A 21,760-nucleotide genomic window follows, 5' to 3' on the forward strand; every position below is an offset into this window, starting at 1 on the left:
GAAGCTGGCGTCTTCAGCTGGAAAGGCCAATAGATGCAGACAGAAAAAAAGGCCCCCCAGAAGCCTACTCTCCCTAATGAAGTGTTAGTTACTCAGTAGTGTTCGACTCTTTGCAACCCCGTAGACTGTAACCCACCAGGATCCCTTTTCCATGGAAATCTCCAGGAAAGAATACTTGAGGGGTAGCCATTCCCTGCTCCAGGGGATCTTCTCAATGCAGGTATCGAAGCCAGGTCTCCTCCACTGCAGACAGATTCTTTACCATCTGAACCACCAGGGAAGCACCTTCCTAATGAAAGGACCATGTAAAGAGCAGCCTAGCGAAGCAGATAAATTTTAGATCCTAATGTTCTCCTCTAGTCAAACATGACAGATAAAACTCTGGCCCACTCCCCCCATGCCAGCAAAGGCCAAGTGGGGAGCTTAGATGTCCATCCTCTTTGGTCTGTGAGAAGGTGTCCGAAGTCTTCCACAGGGGTCATGGCAGAAAAGGCAGAGTAGGGAGCAGTTGTGAATCATAGTTGCCAGTAGACCCTGCATATTCACTGGAAGCTGATGCTGAAGCTAAAGCTCCAATAATTTGGCCACCTGATGTGAAGAGCTGACTCACTGGAAAAGACCCTGGTGCTGGAAAGGCTGAGGGAAGGAGGAGAAGGGGATGACAGAGGATAAGAGGGTTGGATGGCATCACCGACTCAATGGATGTGTTTGAGCAAATTCCAGGAGATAGTTAAGGACAGGAAGCCTGGTGAGCTGCAGTCCATGGGGTCACAAAAAGTCAGACACAACTCAGCAATTGAACAACAACAACAAGAGGCACGTAATGGGCAGCAGTGAGGCCCCCCACCCCCACTTTATGGAGACCGTGTGGGAAGGCTGCAATATCACAGCACCAAATAAGTAACCTACCAGCAGTAACAAGGCGCCACGCTGGGGGTCACAGGAGACCCAGCACTGAGTCAGGACTTCACCAGCATCCACTGTAATGAGGCTACCCTGCCCCCCACTCAGAGGCCATGAGAGAGCTGTGATAAGGCTCCCCTCCCAGGCAAATGTGTCGTAAAGACTTCATGGTGAGTCAATCTTTTAGCCCCGCCCAGCAGTAAGAAGGCGCCCCACCACCCTTGAGGGTCAACAGAGGGGATGAAGGACCTGGGATTGCCACCCTGCTGGGCAGTAACAAGGGTAAGCTCCCTTCCTCTGACAGAGTGATGCTACAAATGCCAGCTAAAACAGGAGGTCTAACTAAGACCCAGAGTCTGTAACATAATACCTTAAATGTTCAGGTTTCAATCAGTAATTTCTCATCTTGCAAAAAAACAAGAAGACCTCAGTGGGAATGTGGGAAAAATAGACACCTACACAGAGATGTTAAAATTATCTGACAAGAGTTTTAAATCAGCCATCATGTAATGTTTCAGGGAACAATTTAGAACATGTTTGAAACTAATGAAAACATAGAAAGACTTAGCAAGAATTAGAAAATCTCAGCAAAGAAACAGAAGATGTAAAGAAGAACCAAATAGAAATTTTAGAATGGGAAAATAGAAAACCTAAATAAAAACTCAGTGCATGGACTCAGCATCAGAATGTAGAGAACAGAAGAAAGAATTAGTGAGCATGAAGATGGGGGCAATAGAAATGATATAACCTGAAAAACAGAGGAACTGTTTGGAAAAATAAGTAAACACATACACACACACATACACAGAGCTGCTCAGGAAGCTGAGATAAGGGCTACATGGAATCTCTCTGTCTTACTTCTTATTACTACATATGAATAGACAGCTATCTCTAAATATAAAGTTTAACTAAAGAATCAAAAGAAAGCAGAAAACACAAAATGGCTTACCCGCAATTTGCAAAGAGCAAATAAATATCGCAGAGCCAGAGGTGGGAGTAGGAGTGTTTAACTTTACTAATCAATGAATTTAAAACAGAATTTTTTAAACGAGAAGTAAGTTTCAGGCAGTTTCTCCACATAATGAAGGAGAAGTCCCCTGGTAGCAAAACTTTCATTCAGATATAATAGGACGTTTTGGGGCTTCTCAGGTGGTGCTAGTGGAAAGAACCTGCCTGCCAATGCAGGAGACACAAGAGACATGGGTTTGATCCCTGGGTCAGGAAGATCCCTCGGAGAAGGGCATGGCAGCCCACTTCAGTATTCATGAGCCTGGAGTATCCCATGGACAGAGGAGCCTGGCGGGCTACAGTCCATGGGGTCACAAAGAATCAGACACAACTAAAGTGACTTAGCATAGTAATTTTGTGGCCAACTTATGTTGCATATCTTTGTGCCAGGGACTACATTATACACTTCGCATGGATTATCTCATTTAATCCTCACAGGGATCCTAAGAGGAAGGTACTTAAATAAGCCCTCTTTCACAGATGAGGAAATTGAGTCTTAAAGAGATTAAGCAAACTGCACAAGATTATGCAGCTCAGAAATGGTAAGGCCGGGATTCAAAGTCAGGCAGTCAGACCCCCAGAGGATACTGTCACACCCAGGCTTTAGGAAAAGCTCCCTGCCCTTGGTAGGCAAATCCCTCAGAAGGAATAGATCCACTTCATTAACAGCCTAAAACCCTCTGAGATCACAGGTCTTGCCCCCCAGCTCCCAGATTCTAAACTAGCACCTTGGCTAGACCAGGTGTTTCCTTAAGGTCTGCTGAGAGAAAGGATGCTCGGGTCACCAAAAGGACCTCCCCAGAAAGACTGGAGGTATCTAACAGCTCAGGCACTATAGTGTCCTTGAAACTCACAGGCTAGATTCAGGGTAGCAAGGAACAGTGTCAACAAGCATGACCCTCACCCCCAATCCAGCCAACATGACACCGTGGCTGAGCTTGAACACAGTGAGTGAACATGTGAGGGACACATAGATGAGGACCTGAACTTCACAGGACCAGCCTTCAATCAGCACCCCCTCAGCAGCCTCTGGCAGAAGGTACCAGTTAGATTCTCCAGTTACCTTATTCCTAGACACTTTGATATCAGACAGATTCCACCCTGGGGGTTCTCAGATGAGGCAGGGATGCAGGTGTTGCTGGGAGGCCTCAAGAGGGCATTATTGGACTTCCTGCTCATATTGACTATAAATGCAGAAGTCATCCTTTGGGGGCAAGTAGAGCCCCAAAAAGTAAGGCTATACAGATGACATTAATTATCAGAGACATGTATGTTGAAATAACAGTAGAATGTCGTTTCTTTTTTTAAAATAGGCAGTAAAATATGATACTTTATGGCAATGGAGGGAGTTTGGTGGAAGTGGAACTCTGAGACAAGACTGAAGGGACTACCAATGGATACATGTTCTCTGGAAAGCATTTAGCACTGTGTTTCACAACGTCTGAGAGGCCAGCAAAGATTTACCGAGAATGATCCTTGCTGCAGCACTGTCTATGACAGTGAAAAATCAGATACTGCAACAAGGGAAAGGTTAAATAAATCAGAAATACCTGTACAATGGAATAGTCTTAGCCATTAAAGTTATGAGAAATATGTTTATTGGCATAAGAAAATGCTCATAATATAATGCTATATGAAATAAGACATAACATGCAATATGTGGTATGATTTCAACTGTATACATACACAAGGTCAAACCAAGATAGAAGAACAACATAAATACCTAGTATCTCTCAGTGGTGGGGTTTCAGAATCCTGTTTTATTTTATTTATTTTCAAATTTTTTTAATAGAGAAAAATTGACATGCTCCTTTTATAATGGGAAGAAAACAGAAGAAAAAGAGATGAGCCCTGTTTGTGACCTCTTGGAGGTTACTAATGATGAAGGTAAATGTGGGGCATTAGGATAAGAGCTGAAGCAGACAAATGAGAGGAAGTGGGCTACCACCACGTACGTACATCCACACATATGCCTTTCTGGGTATTAGAGAGCTGCTGGCAGGAGAAAACGGATGGTTTGCGTTCATTATCTGTCACTGTCACTGTCTGAGAAATAATCCCCGTGGGGAGGGCCAGATGGCACCCCATCCAAGGAAGGCAGAGAACAGGAAGGGTCAGAATAATCTGTGAGCCAGAGCACACCTGGGGAGACAGTGCCCGGGCACAGATGGAGCTGAGCAGGTGGTGTGACTTGGTGTTTGTGTCCCCACTCATTCCTTCCACCTCGAATCTCCTCAAGCCATCTCTGCAATGTCTGGGCAGTCTTTATAGAAAAACCAATCCGCCCAGTCCCTTCCATACATACCACTGCCTCTGGGGATGCTCTGGACTCGCTCTGAGCCTGGGACTGAATGGCCGCAAGTTCAAAGCTGCAGACAAGAACTTCCCTGGAGGTCCAGTGGTTGAGATTTCACCTTCCAATGCAGGTGCTGCAGGTTCAAGCCCTGCCTGGGGAGTTAAAATCCCATATGCTTTCCGGCCAAGAAAACAAAACATAAAGCAGAAGCAGTATTGTAACAAAGTCAATGAAGACTTTAACAATGGTCTACAACAACAACAAAAAAATCTTTTTTCAAAAAAAGCTGCAGACAGTGTCCAATTCTGCCAAAGATGCAAACCCAAGATCTTTAGGTTCAGGAAGGAAACACAGCGGGGTGACTATTCCCAGGAATTCACAGTCTTTCCACTAGATTAGGGCTTCCCTCATAGCTCAGATGGTAAAGAATCCATCTGCAATGCAGGAGACCCGGCCAATTCCCGGGTCAGGAAGATCCGCTGGAGAAGGGCTAGGCTACCCACTCCAGTATTCTTGGGCTTCCCTTGTGGCTCAGCTGGTAAAGAATCAACCCACAATGCAGGATACCTGGGTGTGACCTCTGGGTTGGGAAGATCCCCTGGAGAAGGGAAAGGCTACCCCACTCAAGTATACTAGCCTGGAAAATTCCATGGAGAGTCCGTGGGCGGAGTAGCAAAGAGCCTGACACAACTTTCACTTTCACTTTTACCACTAGGTTAAAAAAACCCAGCCCCTCAGCAAGAAGCAATCCCCTGGCACTTTTGTATGCAAGCAAGAGAGATTTTAAAGTACACCCATATTTCTAGAACCAGAGGTCTCTACAGAGCAATCAGCTCACATTCAGGGAAGCACAGCCCAGCCCCACCTTTTTAAGGTAATTCAGATAAGGCTCCAACACCAATAACACAGTTGGAAGGAACTATTGGCAAAGCCTTTGAGAATCCTCTAATGAGAGTGAGTCAAGCAGACTACTACCGTGAAACGAGACAGAAGCAAACTGCATTGATTCTTCTAGGATGCTTGCCGTACATCAGTTTAGAAGGCATAGTCCTAAATGGGTCAAATAATTAATTCTTTCCTCAATTTTAAAAGAGAATGTCAGGTCTCTCACAGTTATAAAATAATTTGAAAGTAGAAAACTGTATATCTTTGGCCTGTGACATGCACATATTTTGTTATTAATTTTACATTGTTTTTATCACTGACTCCTTTTACAGTTATCCAATTCTCATTTCATTATTACTGTTTTATCCTTTTAGCATCATCCATTCGTCTATCATTCTAGTGAATGTCATTGTATCATCAGCCTGAAATAATTCCCTTCATTAGTCTTTAGCATGCTATTTACCTGGCATTGTATTAGTGTTTTATGTGTATTAGCACATTCAACCTTCAAAGTAAACCTCAGTAGGTCATAACCACATTATTGTAAAGAAGAAACTCGAGCCTTAAGTGAATTAAATGACCTGCCCAAAATTGCACAGTTGTCAGGTAGAGAAGAGGGGGGACTGGTTGGGGGTTGTCATCTCCAAAGCCATCTTCAAAGCCCTTCATTTACCCATTATCCAGCCCTACCCACCATGAGGCTCTACTGATGACTCAGAAGACATAACTGAGATCCTCTGAGGATTCATCCTGAAGGACACTTAACCCAGTGTGATGGCCTCAGATAATAATGCTGCCCATTGACTCCAGCCACGAAAATCTTCCAGAACCTGCAGTGTCCATAATTACCGAGCTTATCACCGCACTATTTGCTGCTTTTGCAGGGTAACAGTAGATAAGGGAAAACATTTTAGAGGAGAATAAAACGCACACTTTTAAAAAGGCAAGAAGTGCATTTGATAAAAATGTAATTACCTGTTTCTTTGTGGAACATGTTTGTAGAGTATAATCTCTAGTTTTGCTGTTTTTATTGTTGCCAAAAATAAAAGGTATTTAGGAAAACTATTGTTAAATTTTCCTCTGGGTTTTGTCAAGCAATTTTGCATTACAATTAATTGATTTTTTTTTTTAAAGACACTGAAGTGTTTTAAGACATGTACAGAAGACTCATGAAACTTTGGCTTTTGGTATCCCGTTCCATACTAGGAGATCATGTTCTATAATTAGAAGAGTGATACATTATTCACTGTCATACTCTGTGAGATCCCTCAAGAAAAGATCTCGCTCCTATCACATATTTCAGGTTACTGTTCTGTTTTGTGGCTTGGCTTCTCCAGAGGCTCAGCGGTAAAGAACCCGCCTGCCAGTGCAGGAGACGCCGAAAACGTGGGTTTGATCCCCAGGTCAGGAAGATCCCCTAGAGAAGGAAATGGCAACCCACTCCAGTATTCTTGCTGGGAAAATCCCATGAACACAGAAGCCTGGAGGGTTACAGTCTGTGGGGTCACAAAGAGACATCACTGAGCACAAACATACATTCGTTTCAGCTATTTTGCTGTTATTACAATCAGTATCATATGTGATGTTTGTGAAACCATACCTTTGAAAGAGAAAGTGGAGCAAAGCAAAAATAAAACAACATACACGTATTTTTCTCCACTCTTTCAGATCTGGTCTGTGGGACTTCCTTCTTCATACTATTTTTCTCTATTTTTTCTGTCATTCTTGTATAAGTTTGAAAAATTCTCTACTTCTAGACTCCCAGTTTTTGTTCATAATATAACTATTCAGTCTCAATCAAGAGTCAAAACTGTCAACTATACTTAATAGCAAAGTTGCTTCCTCATTCAGGAGGGGGGTCAAGGCCACATCCTCCATTTCCCCACCTAAAGGATCTGGCCCTTTCCTCAGTTGAAAAGTCACCTCTGCTTCCTCCAGTGGGGCAAGAAGGAGAATTCAAGAGCAGGAAAGGATGGCCTCCAGCTGTGGCAGAGGGTGAAGGCTGATTCTTTCTTTTGGGGGTTCTTTCGCACAGGTTTAGCAGAACCCGGTGGTCGGCGTCCCCTCCTCCAACCGGCTGCTTTGAATTCACTCCAGCCCAGCCCCTGCAGCACCCCAGACACAGCCTGGCTCTGTCAGGTCCTAACACCCCTAAAAGTAGCTAACTTGCACAAAGTCCCTCTAGGTCAACTTTTGGCTCTGACTTTATCTCATCCATCCTTGTCCTGCAAACTCCAGAAGCATAGCCTACTCTCAAAGCAGCCAGCTCTCCTGCTGGCCATAGTGTCTCACCTTCAGACTTCCTGCTCTCGATCCAGCAGTCTCTGGGCCCCCTTGTGGTCCCCAGATGAAGATGTCTAGCTCTCTGCATGGCCCCTCTGAGGCCCCTCTAACTAGGTAGAAGTGAAAGGGTGGTCCCCACCTCCCCTTCCCCATCAGGGCAAGGAAAAAAACATGCTACAACATTTTGACAACTTCCTCAAAGAAGTCCTCTCTCTTGACTTTCCAGCTTCTCCTTCACATAAACAGATTAGGCTGCAATAACCAATTAACCCCCAAATGTAAGTAGCTTAGCAAAACTATTCTTCTCTCAGGGGAAGCCTATGGGAAATCCAAAAGTCCTGTGAGAGCTGCTACTCATCAGATGATCCCAAATCCCAGGGAACTTCAGTTTTGTGGATTAGCCACAACACCAAGTCTAGGGAAGAGAATGCATGTGGAAGCCATACCCATTAGACCTGAGGGGACGGTTACTGACCATGAAGGGTCCCACGTGGCTCAGTACACACTCACACACATCCACATAGCACCATTTATGCTAGACCCAGCTGGTTCACACTATTCCCAGCTCCTCCTCCCTTCCCAGACAGAAGCTGCCTTTAGGTGCAAAGGAGATTACTTTGCAAATCAACAGCAAGGTAGGTGCTAATATCTGAGTTTCTACCTATCAGGCATTTTGGTTAATCACTCTTCTACCTTATACTCATAGGTCCTTTGTTGAACTAGAGCCTCATTCCTACTCTAATCTGCATGAATTTCTCATTAAATTTCAGGTCTCAGACACACTTATTTCATTTAACAAACCTACTTTAAACAGAAACCATCAAGCAGGATCTGTGCTAGGTACTAGAAACAAAAATGAGCATGAGACAATCTTTATTCTTCAAGGCTTTATGCTGTATTGGGGGAGACAGAATATGCAAATAAAACAAAAAAAATGTTGGATGGGGTTCCTACTTAACCCTTTAGAACTTCCAGTGTATTGGGGATCATGACCTCTAGAAGAAAACAAAGTTCAGAGGCACTGGCTACAGATAAAGCATGTGAGAAGAAGGTAGGCAGGGAGGGAAGCATGTGTAGGAGGTATGGCAGATGTCGCTTAAAGTTAACCCAGCAGACAGTCCTCTCCATCCTCCTGCTTGGAAGCAGAGATGCCTTGATCACAGAAAAGAAGCATGGTCCTTCCTCCTCCTCAAGTATGGTCTTGAGGTGGGCACAGTTCTGGCCAAAGATTCGTAAGGTGAAGTCCATCACAGGAGGCTTTCATTTGTAGGATAAAAAGATCCCTAAGAGGGCTTCCGTGATGGTCCAGTGGTTAAAAATCTGCCTTGCAATGCAAAGGATGCCGGTTCAATCCCTGGTCCAGGAAGATCCCACATGCCGAGGGGCCACATGCGCCACAACTGCTGAGCCTGCACTCTGGAGCCCTTGAGCTGCAACACCCGGAGCCCACCTGCCCTGAAGCCAGTGCTCCAAAGCCAGAGGAACCACTGCAGTGAGAAGCCTGTATACCTCAGACAGAGAGCGGCCCCTGCTAGCCACAACCAGAGAAATCCCGTGTACAACAAGACCCGGTACAGCCACAAATACATACATAAATAAATATTTGTAAAAAAAAGTTGGATCGATCATTTAAAAAGATATGGGACATTCCCATCTCCCCAAGGACCTCCCCTGCCCCTTTAAAAAAAAAAAAAATCCCTAAGAGAAAAGCTTTTGGTAACATTCTTCTTGGGGGCAATGCTATCACATGGTACCCTGGAGTTGGAGCACCCATTTTGTAGCCATCAGGTATAAATTGAAAAAGAATCAATGCAACGTGGCACATCATGAAGCTATAGAGTCTGGGTCCCAGCTGAAACTGTTGTAATTGAAGACCTTGGCACTGCCAGCCAATAGTTTCTTTGTAAGTTAATAGTGAACATCTTCATAAATCAGGCCAATCTTGAGTGTCTGCTCAGTTCAGTTTAGTTCAGTCACTCAGTCATGTCCAACTCTTTGCGACCCCATGAACCACAGCATTCCAGGCCTCCCTCTCCATGACCAACTGCCAGAGTTCACCCAAATTCATGTCCATTGAGTCAGTGATGCCATTCAACCATCTCATACTCTGTTGTCCCCTTCTCCTCCTGCCCTCAATTTTTCCCAGCATCAGGGTCTTTTCAAATGAGTTGCTCTTCATAAGAGGTGGTCAAAGTATTGGAGTTTCAGCTTCAACATTAGTCCTTCCAATGAACACCCAGGACTGATCTCCTTCAGGATGGACTGGTTGGATCTCCTTGCAGTCCAAGGGACTCCCAAGAGTCTTCTCCAACACCACAGTTCAAAAGCATCAATTCTTCAGTGCTCAGCTTTCTTCACAGTCCAACTCTCACATCCATACATGACCAGTGGAAAAACCATAGCCTTGACTAGACGGACATTTCTTGGCAAAGTAATGTCTCTGCTTTTTAATATGCTGTCTAGGTTGGTCATAACTTTCCTTCCAAGGAGTAAGCATCTTTTAATTTCATGGCTGCAGTCACCATCTGCGGTGATTTTGGAACCCAGAAAAATTAAGTCAGCCACTGTTTCCACTGTTTCCCCATCTATTTGCCATGAAGTGATGGGACTGGATTCCATGATCTTAGTTTTTTGAATGTTGAGCTTTAAGCCAACTTTTTCACTCTCCTCTTGCCCTTTCATCAAGAGGCTCTTTAGTTCTTCACTTTCTGCCATAAGGGTGGTGTCATCTGCATATCTGAGGTTATTGATATTTCTCCCGACAATCTTCATTGCAGCTTGTGCTTCTTCCAGCCCAGCGTTTCTCATGATGTACTCTGCATATAAGTTAAAAGAGCAGGGTGACAATATACAGCCTTGACGTACTCCTTTTCCTATTTGGAACCAGTCTGTTGTTCCATGTCGAGTTCTAACTGTTGCTTCCTGACCTGCATACAGGTTTCTCAAGAGGCAGGTCAGGTGGTCTGGTATTCCCATCTCTTTCAGAATTTTCCACAGTTTATGGTGATCCACACAGTCAAAGACTTTGACATAGTCAATAAAGCAGAAATAGATGTTGTTTTTCTGGAACTCTCTTGCTTTTTCAATGATCCAGCAGATGTTGGCAATTCGATCTCTGGTTCCTCTGCCTTTTCTAAAACCATCTTGAACATCTGGAAGTTCACGGTTCATGTCCTGCTGAAGCCTGGCTTGGAGAATTTTGAGCATTACTTTACTAGCATGTGAGATGAGTGCAATTGTGCGGTAGTTTGAGCATTCTTTGGCACTGCCTTTCTTTGGGATTGGAAGGATAACTGACCTTTCCCAGTCCTGTGACCCCTGCTGTGTTTTCCAAATTTGCTGACATATTGAGTGCAGCACATTTACAGCATCATCTTCTAGGATTTGAAATAACTCAACTGGAATTCCATCACCTCCACTAGCTTTGTTCATAGCGATGTAGTGATACTTCCTAAGGCCCACTTGACTTCACATCCCAGGACGTCTGGCTCTAGGTGAGTGATCACACCATCATGATTATCTGGGTCATGAAGATCTTTTTTGTACACTTCTTCTGTGTGTTCTTGCCAGCTCTTCTTAATATCTTCTGCTTCTGTTAGGTCCATACCATTTCTGTCCTTTATTGAGCCCATCTTTGCATAAAATGGTCCCTTGGTATGTCTAATTTTCTTGAAGAGATCTCTAGTCTTTCCCATTCTATTGTTTTCCTCTATTTCTTTGCATTTATCACTGAGGAAGGCCTTCTTATCTCTCCTTGCTATCCTTTGGAACTCTGCATTCAAATGGGTATATCTTTCCTTCTCTCCCCTGCTTTTTGCTTCTCTTCTTTCACAGCTATATGTAAGGCCTCCTCAGACAGCCACTTTGATTTTTTGCATTTCTCTTTCTTGGGGATGGTCTTGATCCCTGTCTCCTGTACAATGTCACAAACCTCTGTCCATAGTTCATCAGTCACTCTGTCTATCAGATCTAGTCCCTAAGTCTATTTCTCACTTCCACTGTATAATCATAAGGGATTTGATTTAGGTCATACCTGAAAGGTCTAGTGGTTTTCCCCACTTTCTTCAATTTAAGTCTGAATTTGGCAATAAGGAACTCATGATCTGAGCCACAGTCAGCTCCTGGTCTTGATTTTGCTGATTGTATAGTGCTTCTGCATGGTTGGCTGCAAAGAATATAATCAATCTGATTTCGGTGTTGGCCATCTGGTGATGTCCATGTGTAGAGTCTTCTCTTGTGTTGTTGGAAGAGGATGTTTGCTATGACCAGTGCATTCTCTTGGCAAAACTCTATTAGCCTTTGCCCTGCTTCATTCAGTACTCCAAGATCAAATTTGCCTGTTACTCCAGGTGTGTCTTGACTTCCTTCTTTTGCATTCCAGTCCCCTATAATGAAAAGGGCATCTTTTTTGGGTGTTAGTTCTAGAAGGTCTTGTAGGTATTCATAGAACTGTTCAACTTCAGCTTCTTCAGCATTACTGGTCGGGGCATAGACTTGGATTATTGGGATATTGTATGGTTTGCCTTGGAAATGAACAGAGATCATTCTGTCGCTTTTGAGATTTCATCCAAGTACTGCATTTCAGACTGTTTTGTTGACTATGATGGCTACTCCATTTTTTCTAAGGGATTCCTGCCCACAATAGTAGATATAATGGTCATCTGAGTTAAATTCACCCATTCCAGTCCATTTTAGTTCTCTGATTCCTAGAATGTCAATTCTGAAACTGAAGTTTCTGCTTTTGAAACTGAGTGCCTGTTACCTGCTGCCAAAAGCATCCTGACTCCGAGGGGGCAGAAAAAGTCTTAAGTACTTCTCACAATAATTCTGTAGGGTTGTTCTTGTTCAATCGCTCAGCCATGTCTGAGTCTCTGTGAACCCATGGACTGCAGCATGCCAGGCTTCCCCGTCCTTCACTGTCTCCCGGAGTTTGCTCAAACTCATGTCCATTGAGTCAGTGACACCATCCAACCATCTCATTCTCTGTTGTCCCCTTCTCCTCCTGTCTTCTATCTTTCCCAGCATCAGGGTCTTTTCTAATGAGTCGACTCTTCGCATCAGGTGGCCAAAGTATTGGAGCTTCAGTTTCAGCATCAATCCTTCTAATGAATATTCAGGATTGATTTCCTTTAGGAATGACTGATTTGATCTCCTTGCAGTCCCAGGGACTCTCAAGAGTCTTCTCCAACACCACAACTCAAAAGCATCAATTCTTTGGTTCTCAGCCTTCTTTGTGGTCCAGTTCTCACATCCATACATGACTACTGGAAAAACCATAGTTTTGACTAGATGAAACTTTGTTGACAAAGTAATGTCTCTCTGCTTTTTAATACATCATCTAGGTTTGTCATAGTTTTTCTTCCAAGGAGCAAGTGTCTTTTAATTTTGTGGCTGCAGTCACTATCTGCAGTGATTTTGGAGCCCAAGAAAATAAAGTCTGTCACTGTTTCCACTGTTTCCCCATCTATTTGCCATGAAGTGTTGGGACCAGATGCTATGATCTTAGTTTTTTGAATGTTGAGTTTGAAGCCAGCTTTTTCACTCTCCTCTTTCACCTTAATTCTATAGGATATGAAATACTATTATCCCCACTTTACAGATAAGTAAGCTAAGACAGATCATTTAAATCATTGTCTCAAAATCTCAAAAATTATAAGTAAATGCCCAAATGGAGATTTGACCATGGACCTAGTTCTAAGCTTATTCTCTTCTTGTTAACTATGAAATCTTATTACCACACATACACACAAAAAGGGCAGGGTTCATTACCACAAAATTATTTGCACAATAACCAGTAGTCAAGAAAATGGGTACACAAGTCTACTGAGAAGCAATTTGAATCTATTCTCTCAAGTTCAGCAAAAATTTAATGAAGGTCTTTTCTGGATTAGGCACTGGGCTACAGAAATGTCCTCACCCAGGACCTTGCTAATGGTTTGAGAAAAACATCAACCTTATATTCCGTAATAACTTTAGCCTGAATCAATATGATGTCAGAGTTCAGCGGGCAACCAGGTGATTCGATCATGTGTCTAGAGGCAAAATATCTAGAAAACAGAAAACTGGGACTCTTCATGAGTGTGGAAAGACAATAGAGTATGAAAAAGTCAATTCATCATTGGACTGTCCTCAAAGTCCACATGTTTGATGCCATGTAGGCCAAACACTAGAACCAGTGGTAATAGGAACTTCCCTGGTGGTCCAGTGGTTGGAATTTCACCTTCCAATGCAGGGAGTGCATGTTCAGTCCCTAGTTGGTGAGCTAAGATCCCACATGCCTCGTGGCCAAAAAACCAAAACATGAAACAGAAGCAATGTTGCAACAAATTCAATAGCAACTTCAAAAATGGTCCACATCATTTAAAAAAAAAAAAAAAAAAAAAAACCAGTGATGATATCCTTCATCTCCTCTTAGTTGACTGCTGTGGTGCTTTATTTCCTTTTATCACCACATACTTCCCCCATGGCTCAGAGAAGGCGAAGCTACCATAAACTCACCTTTAGGATCCCTAATTCTGAACCTTATGTCACTCTTCTTGGTGCTGCTAAATTTGTGTCCTGAGCTCCCAGAATCCTTTGCACTGGTGTTGACCCTACTTTCAAATCTTGTGGAGTCAAGGTCCAGAGAATTAGGCACTGTCTTTCCCAGGTGGAGCTAGTGGTAAGGAACCCACCTGCCAATGCAGAGGACGTAAGAAATGCAGGTTTGATCCCGGTTGAGAACATGGCAACCCACTCCAGTATTCTTGCCTGGAGAATCCCATGGACAAAGGAGCCTGGTGGGCTACAGTCCCTGAGATCACAAAGAGTCAGACATGAGTGAAGCGACTTAGTATGCATGATTGACTGCAGGCTTGCAAGCTGGCTAAGTATCCAGGGATTTATAGCTCTTTAATCTCATCTGCAGGGGAGGCAACAGTGAGAGTCTTGTGCATAGCTCCAGGTGTAATTTATGAGAAATGCTGCAAATAGGTAGAATAATAATAATAGCAAACATTTATTGGAAGGTGGCCTTATTATAACTCCACTTTTTATCCAAGACACCAGGAAAAAAAAAATCTACTTTGTGTCATATTCTCAGAAGTTCAGCTTGCTCTTAATTTCTGTTCTCTGTCTCTCTTTACCTTCTCCTTCTCTCTCTCAGTTCAAATGGGGGAAGCACTGATGACTATCAGTTTCCGAGTTGAGGAAAGCCTCTACGAGAACTCCACAAGACCTAGCCTGCTCGACATTTTCATCGTTGATTTGAACACTGACAACAAAGCGTGCTCACCAAGTACTCAACTGAAGCAAAACATTTTAAGAAGACTCTGATGCTAATGCCTGATTTCAAAACTATAAGATAGTCAAATGCCACGTCCTGTACTTAGCATCAAATGTCAGTTTCCCAATGTTTAAATGAGTATCTGGTTGAAAGTTGAATCTATATTTAAAGATTGGAATTTTTTGTTTTGTGTTGCATTGATTTATATTATATGTTTTTCTTTAATTTCACAGACAGAGTTAATGGGGAACTTCAATGTACCAGCTCTTCATTGGACACACATGAAGTTCTACTCACTGTGATGCCAAAAGTTCAGCCTATCTGTATGCAGGTGCTGAGTGAAATCTCAGAGAGTTTTAATGAAGTAGAAAAGGGCAGGTTTAATGCTTAGCTGGGCTTCCCAAGTGGTGCTAGTGCTAAAGAACCCTCCTACCAATGCAGGAGACATAAAAGGTGCAAGTTCGATCCCTGGATTGGGAAGATCCCCTGGAAAAGGGCATGGCACTCCGGTATTCTTACCTGGAGAACCCCATGGACAGAGGAGCCTGGTGGGCTACAGTCCATAGGGTGGCAAAGAGTCAGACATGACTGAAGTGACTTAGCACATGTGCAATGCTTAACCAGTCAAAGGAGGACACAGCAGGTTAGTGACCTCAAAACCGTGTGTCCCAACTTGGAGAAGATAGAAGTTTTATAGCAATTTTTCAAAGAGCGAGTGATCAATTCACGGACATTCTTCTGTTGGGTTGGTGGTGAGGTATATAAGAGTCAACATCAACTTTCAGGTCTAATTGGTCTGTGGTCTACATGCTTGTGTGCAGCATACCATTCCTAATCATGATTAAATTCTCCCACCTGGAGGGGATTTCAGTATCTGCAAAATAGCTCAAAGATGTTGTTGCATGTATCCATTGATGGGGATACAGGACCTTGTCCAAAGGTGGCTCTTGACTTTTTGTGTCTCCTTGGTCTCCCATTCCTTCCCTTCCTTAACTAACATCAGATTGAATCTGCCCGTTGGAATTCAGGGAAGGTCATGGAGGGCTGAACAAAGGCTGTTTCCTATAATCAAAGAAATGAGGGACATGGAAAGGTCTTGGGTCTCGAAGCCCAACAGGGCCTGCATGGTATCAACTGTATTTATTGCAGTAGGCAGAATATGAAAGTGAATGTGAAAATGAAGTCGCTCAGTCATGTCCGACTCTTTGAGACCCCATGGAGTATAACCTATCAGGCTCCTCCATCCATGGGTTTTTCCAGGCAAGAGTGCTGGAGTGGATTGCCATTTCCTTCTCCAAGGCAGAATACAGTGGCCCCTAAAGATGCCCACATCCTAATCCCCAGAATTTATGAATATATTATGTTCAATGGCAGGAGAGAATTAAGGTTGCTATTCCGCTAACCTTAAAATGAAGAGATTACTCCAGATTATCTGGGTGAGCCCTCTGTACAGTACACAGCGTCCTTTAAATGTGAAAGAAGGAGGCAAAGGTTAGAGTCTGGGAGGGATTTGAAAATGCTGTGCTGCCATCAGTGAAGATGGAGGAAGAGGCCACAAGCCCAGGAATGCAGGCAGGTGAGGGAGCTCATCTCACAGAGCCTCAGAAGGAACACAGACCTCCTGTACCTTGATTTTAGCCCAGTAAGACCCATTTTGAACATCCGTCCTCCATAACTGTAAGATTTAAAGATCTATCTTGTTTGCAGATAATTTGCTACAGCAGCAAGACAAGCTATACAGCTAAATTCCCTTTTACATGTTTTTCTTATTTGCTCTTCACTACAGCCGAAGCTTTTGTCTCCATTTTACAAGTGAGAAATTGAGATTCAAAGAAGTTAAATGACTTGCCTAGGGGCATAAAGCTATTCGGTGACAGAGTTCAGACCTGAGTCTGCCTGACTACAGATTCCAGAATCTTTACTACACTCTGCTCCACGTCAGTGGTTAACACATGTTTGGCGGCAGACTCCTCATCCCAAAGTGAGTATAGGAAGGAGTGAATATAGCAAGGAGTAACTTTTTAAAATAAAATTAGAATAGAAAATGAAGAGATATGGAGAAATAAGAAGAGACGAAAGGAGAGATGAGAGGCGAGGAAACTAGAAAGAAAAGTACACTGCAGATGCTATGGGTAAGTGTTTTCTAAGACAATTTTAGGTATATTTTAGATGGGTGTTTGTGCAATAAGTAAAATGTATTTCTTACTGTGTTTCAAGTGGAAAAAAAATTGAATTTTGAAAGACACCACCCTACAACGTGTGCCTGGAGAGAAAGGGAAAATACAGCCCAGCTCCTACCCTGGGAATATACATAATCTAAACAGAGACTCATAATAAATCACTGGAACGAAACAGCTGGGTCTGTCACAACCTGCCAGGGAATCACAGCCAACGTGATGGGATTACATCATCCTGACTTCCCGCTGGGGTCCACAGAGGCCCTTCAGGAGCCCACACACAACATGTAAAAAAATGGAATTTACTATTTGACCACAACACTGCTATTCGTCCCTAGTCTGCAGTTGCAGTTAACAGCATCACCATCACAGGCTTCTTCAAAATGGAAATAATATCATCTGTCCTTTCATCTCATCTCTCACCAAGACCACAAGACTCTGCTTCCTATATCCCCAAGTCACCCCTTTCTGTCCATTCCTAGTCCCATGGCCTTGAGAAACTCCACCTCCCTGCTGGACCCCTGAGACTCCCCCGAGCCTGTCCCCCTGGCCCCAGCCCCTCCGTCCCCAGCCCACACTGCAGTTCACAGCTGTGGATCTTTCCCCCCATGTCTCCTCCCTCCTTGCAGCCCTGCCTGGCTCCTCCCTTGCAAGGCATTTTGCACTTTCAACATTTGGACCCATTTCCAGCCACTTCCCCTAGTTTGCAGTCTCTACAGCCTGCCTATAACCCAGCTCCCTGAAGGTCCCCATGTAGACCATCAATTTTCACACCTTGCAAACTTTGTACTTAACTGCTTTCTGTCCCAGGAATGACGTTCTTTCCACTTTTTGTCTAGGAAAACCCTCCATCTAGCAAAGCTGGAAACAACTTATCTGACTCCCTTAGGCAAAAGAAATCGTGTCCTCTGCTGAGCCCCCATGGCTGCATGAGCACATTTCTTTTACAGCATTAATCCAAATGTATTCCGTTTCCCTCTCCGGGGCAGGGCTCACAACATAGCAGTATTTTCATCCCAACTCTTAGCTCAGGGACCAGGGAATGGTGGGTCTTTCCAAAGAATAAATAAATAATTGTTGGAATGGAGCTCCAGACCTTGATATCTGTCTACCTCGTCTGGATTTCCTTCTAGCTGTCTCCCATGCCCCACCTTCAGAAGTAGACTCTGTATCCCCGAGCCCCCCCCCCACACACACACCCCCCGAGCTAAATATCTGGTCAACCTGCTCATCATCACTCTCTCCTTATCTCAGCAACAAGCCAGCATTAAATTGCCTCTGACATTTAATGAATTACCTCATCTTTATTTTCAACATCACCCCTCCGTGTGTCAACCATCATCTCCCGTCTGTCGCTGCTGAAACAGTTTTTTCATTACTCCATCTACACTCACATTTACCCATCCCACACTCCAATCTGACCTACTAACTGAAACCATTGTAAATGAGAGAGATCTGATCATGTCACTGTCCTAATTATCACCCTTCATTCTAAATCTTGAGAATGAAGTTCAGGTTTTTCAGTATTCTTTCTTTCTTCCTTCCTTTCTTTCTTTCTGGCACACAACGCCCTGCTCAGCCTAACCCCTGACAACTTCTCCAGGGACTCTCTGCCTGTCTGGCCACATCAGCTTTCTCATAGTCACACCTTTCCTTCAGGGTTCCCATGGAGCTTACTCTGCTCAGCATGTGAATGATGAGCAGGACTGGCTCCATCAGAGAGGACATCATTTTTGCCTCGGCTTCACTGACGCTTCCTCCCAAAGCACCGTGAGATTTCCTTCTTAACATTTAACAAATCTTCAGTTTTGTTTGAATGTGTGTTTGGCTGACGTCTGTCTACTAGGCTCTAAGCTTGTTAAAGGCTAGAACCATACCTATCTGATTCTTCCTTCTCTCCATCCCAGTTCCCAGTCTGGCTCACTGTAAGGGCCAAATCTAACATTTGATTGAGAAAAGAATTTTATCAGTGATGTTGGCTGTTCTACAGAGCACCAGTTTAAAAAAAAAAAATCCCCAGGGCCCTGGCAGGGGTCAGAAGGAGTCAGAGCAGGTGAACTCAGGACTCTATGCCCCACTTTGACCAGAGAAAATGTGAGTGGGTCTGATTTAGATGCTGGGTCTCCACAGAGGAGTCTATTGTGAAAATTAGCATTCTACTGGTAAGGTGTATCTATCTATTTATCTATTTATGTATCTATGTATGTATCTATCTATCTATGTATCTATCTATTTTAAAAGATAGAACATGGAGGAAAGGGGCTGATAACACAGAGCAAGCATGAGAAAATTTGAAAGATGATAGACTGGCTGCATCTTGATTGTGGCCGTAGTTACACAACTGTGTGCATCTGTCAAAATTCATAGAATGTGCTGAATTTTACAGTGTGTGATTTTTTAAAGCAAATAAAAGGAAAGATTTGATTACATTTAGACGTTATTTCCAGACTCACAAGACAGAAGGAATTTCATATTATGACCCAAAAAATGTATGTTACACACATACACAGAACTTAAGACCCTGGAATTAGATTTTCTGTCCATTTCCAAATATGAGGCTCACTTGAATACAAGGCATACAGGCATTTTTTCCCAGTGAGGAGATCAAAAAATTGTTTCAGGCTTACTTCAATAAGTCAACTCTTAGAGCAAATTACAGTGCCAAATGATTACAACATTTAGTTTGTTAAATTAGTTACAAGCAAATATTTAAAATCACATGTTATATACAATAACACTGATTTAGAGATATTGCTTTCTTCACTTACACATTTTATGAAACAGCTTTCTTGGAGCTCTTCACATACATTGCTGACAACAGAACGTCTGCTGTCAACAAAGCCCGGTTTTGAGCCGCATAACACTAAACACGGTTCTTCAAAACACATCATCTCTACTCCCATAATATTGTTTAAAAAATAGCATTTTGTAAATAAACATGATGTCACTGATTTGATTTTTGTTAGCTTTGTAGTTAAATTCCTGACTTCCTTAAAGCAAGGCTTCTCAGCTGTGGCATGACTGACATTCGGGCTGGATAATTCTTAATTGTGGGGGCCTGGCCTGCTCATGGCAGGATGTTTAGCAGCATCCTTGGCCCCTCTCCCTAGGGGGCAATAGCACACACAGCTCCCATCAGTCATGACAATCAAAAGCGGCTCCAGAAGTCTGCTCAAAATTATGTGGCAGCCTGGATGGGAGGGGAGTTTGCGTGAGAATGGACACTGTACATGTATGGCTGAATCCTTTCACTATTCACCTGAAACTGGTCACAGCATCGTTAATTGTCTATACCCCAATACAAAATAAAAAGTTTTTTTTAAAAAAAAAGTCTCCAAAAATTTCCAAATATTTCCTGGGAGGCAAAATCACCCCCAGATAAGAACCACTGCCAGAGTAACCTCTTCCTGTAGTGCTATATTACATTATTTTATTTTTTTTTAATTTTTTTTTCATTTATTTTTATTAGTTGGAGGCTAATTACTTTACAATATTGTAGTGGGTTTTGTCATACATTGACATGAATCAGCCATGGATTTACCTGTATTCCCCATCCCGATCCCCCTCCCACCTCCCTCTCTACCCAATCCCTCTAAGTCTTCCCAGTGCACCAGGCCCGAGCACTTGTCTCATGCATCCAACCTTGTCTGGTGATCTGTTTCACTATAGATAGTATACATGTTTCAATGCTGTTCTCACGAAACATCCCACTCTCGCCTTCTCCCACAGAGTCCAAAAGTCTGTTCTGTACATCTGTGTCTCTTTTTCTGTTTTAAAAATATGGAACGCTTCACGAATTTGCGTGTCATCCTTGTGCAGGGGCCATGCCAATCTTCTCTGTATCGTTCCAATTTTAGTATATGTGCTGCCGAAGCGAGCACTACATTATTTTAAAATTATTTTTTATAACAACCTCAGTGTTTTGAATTGCAAGGTCAAATACCCAGAAACCATTACTAAATTTTTCAGAAATTCCTTTCCTTCCTCTTTTACCGATTCTATTATTTAAATCATAAATCTTTGATGCTATTCAAAGTAGCATCAACTAAAGTATTTAAATTATCTCCAAGCTTATTTGTCTTCAAATATAAAATAATTTTTGCTTCTTTGAGGATTATACTGGGGAAAACCTCATCTGAGATGCAGGCACATAGGATAACCCAGCCTAATCTCATCTACAATATTCTCACAAGTGATCATCTAGTCTTTGCTGGAATACTCTAAGTGAAAGAAGTCTCAGTATATTACCAATTCTAATGGAACAGTTCCTCCTTATAGTGAGCTCAGATCTCCCTGCTCTGAACTCCTGGACATCAGACCAAATTCTGGACCAAGGCTGCCCCTTTGCAATATGGCATCATTTCCGATACGTCAAGACAACAAATGCAGTCTCACTTTAGTCATTTCAGGGTATAGAGTACCAGGCTCTTTTGGCTCATGAGATATGTTTTCTCAGTATGATATTATCCTAGGCTTTGTCAATGGCTTAGAATGAGCCTGGTGTGAGTCTGATCAAGACAGAGAGAAGGGGGCTTTGGTCATCTATGCTCTGGACACTTTACAGGCCAGAACTGTCAGCTTTCAGATAAAAGTGTCATGCCATTTTATAATGTTTAGCTTAGGAACTATAAAAAGTCACATAAACTGCACACAAATAACTATTTCATCTTCCATTAAGTAAACCAAAGAACAATAGTAAATGCTCTTTTGAACTCAATTTTTCCCAATAAAGAGAGATGTTTTAGTAAAATTAAAGGGTCACAGGAGAAAATGACCAGGTACTGTCTAGAGAGCCCCATCCTTCTATAAACAGAAGGAGAAAGAAAAAGAGAGCAAGAGACTAAAAAACACAAAAATAACAGTCTCTTGTTAATAATAGTCTTATTTAGGCTTTATTGAGTGGTTCACTGTGACCCTCAGATTCTTTACTTGTGTGACTGCACA

The 21,760-nt window shown here is 42.9% G+C and overlaps 1 non-coding gene across 1 annotated transcript; it reads right to left on the bottom strand.

Annotated features, from left to right (window-relative positions):
- Positions 1-20,590: 20,590 nt before the first annotated feature.
- LOC122688825 lies at positions 20,591-20,697 on the bottom strand. Its single transcript, XR_006339571.1, has one exon. It is a non-coding gene; the product is annotated as a U6 spliceosomal RNA (small nuclear RNA).
- Between the last annotated feature and the right edge of the window lie 1,063 nt (positions 20,698-21,760).

The sequence above is a fragment of the Cervus elaphus genome, chromosome 33, assembly GCF_910594005.1.
Source record: "Cervus elaphus chromosome 33, mCerEla1.1, whole genome shotgun sequence".
NCBI lineage: Eukaryota > Metazoa > Chordata > Mammalia > Artiodactyla > Cervidae > Cervus > Cervus elaphus.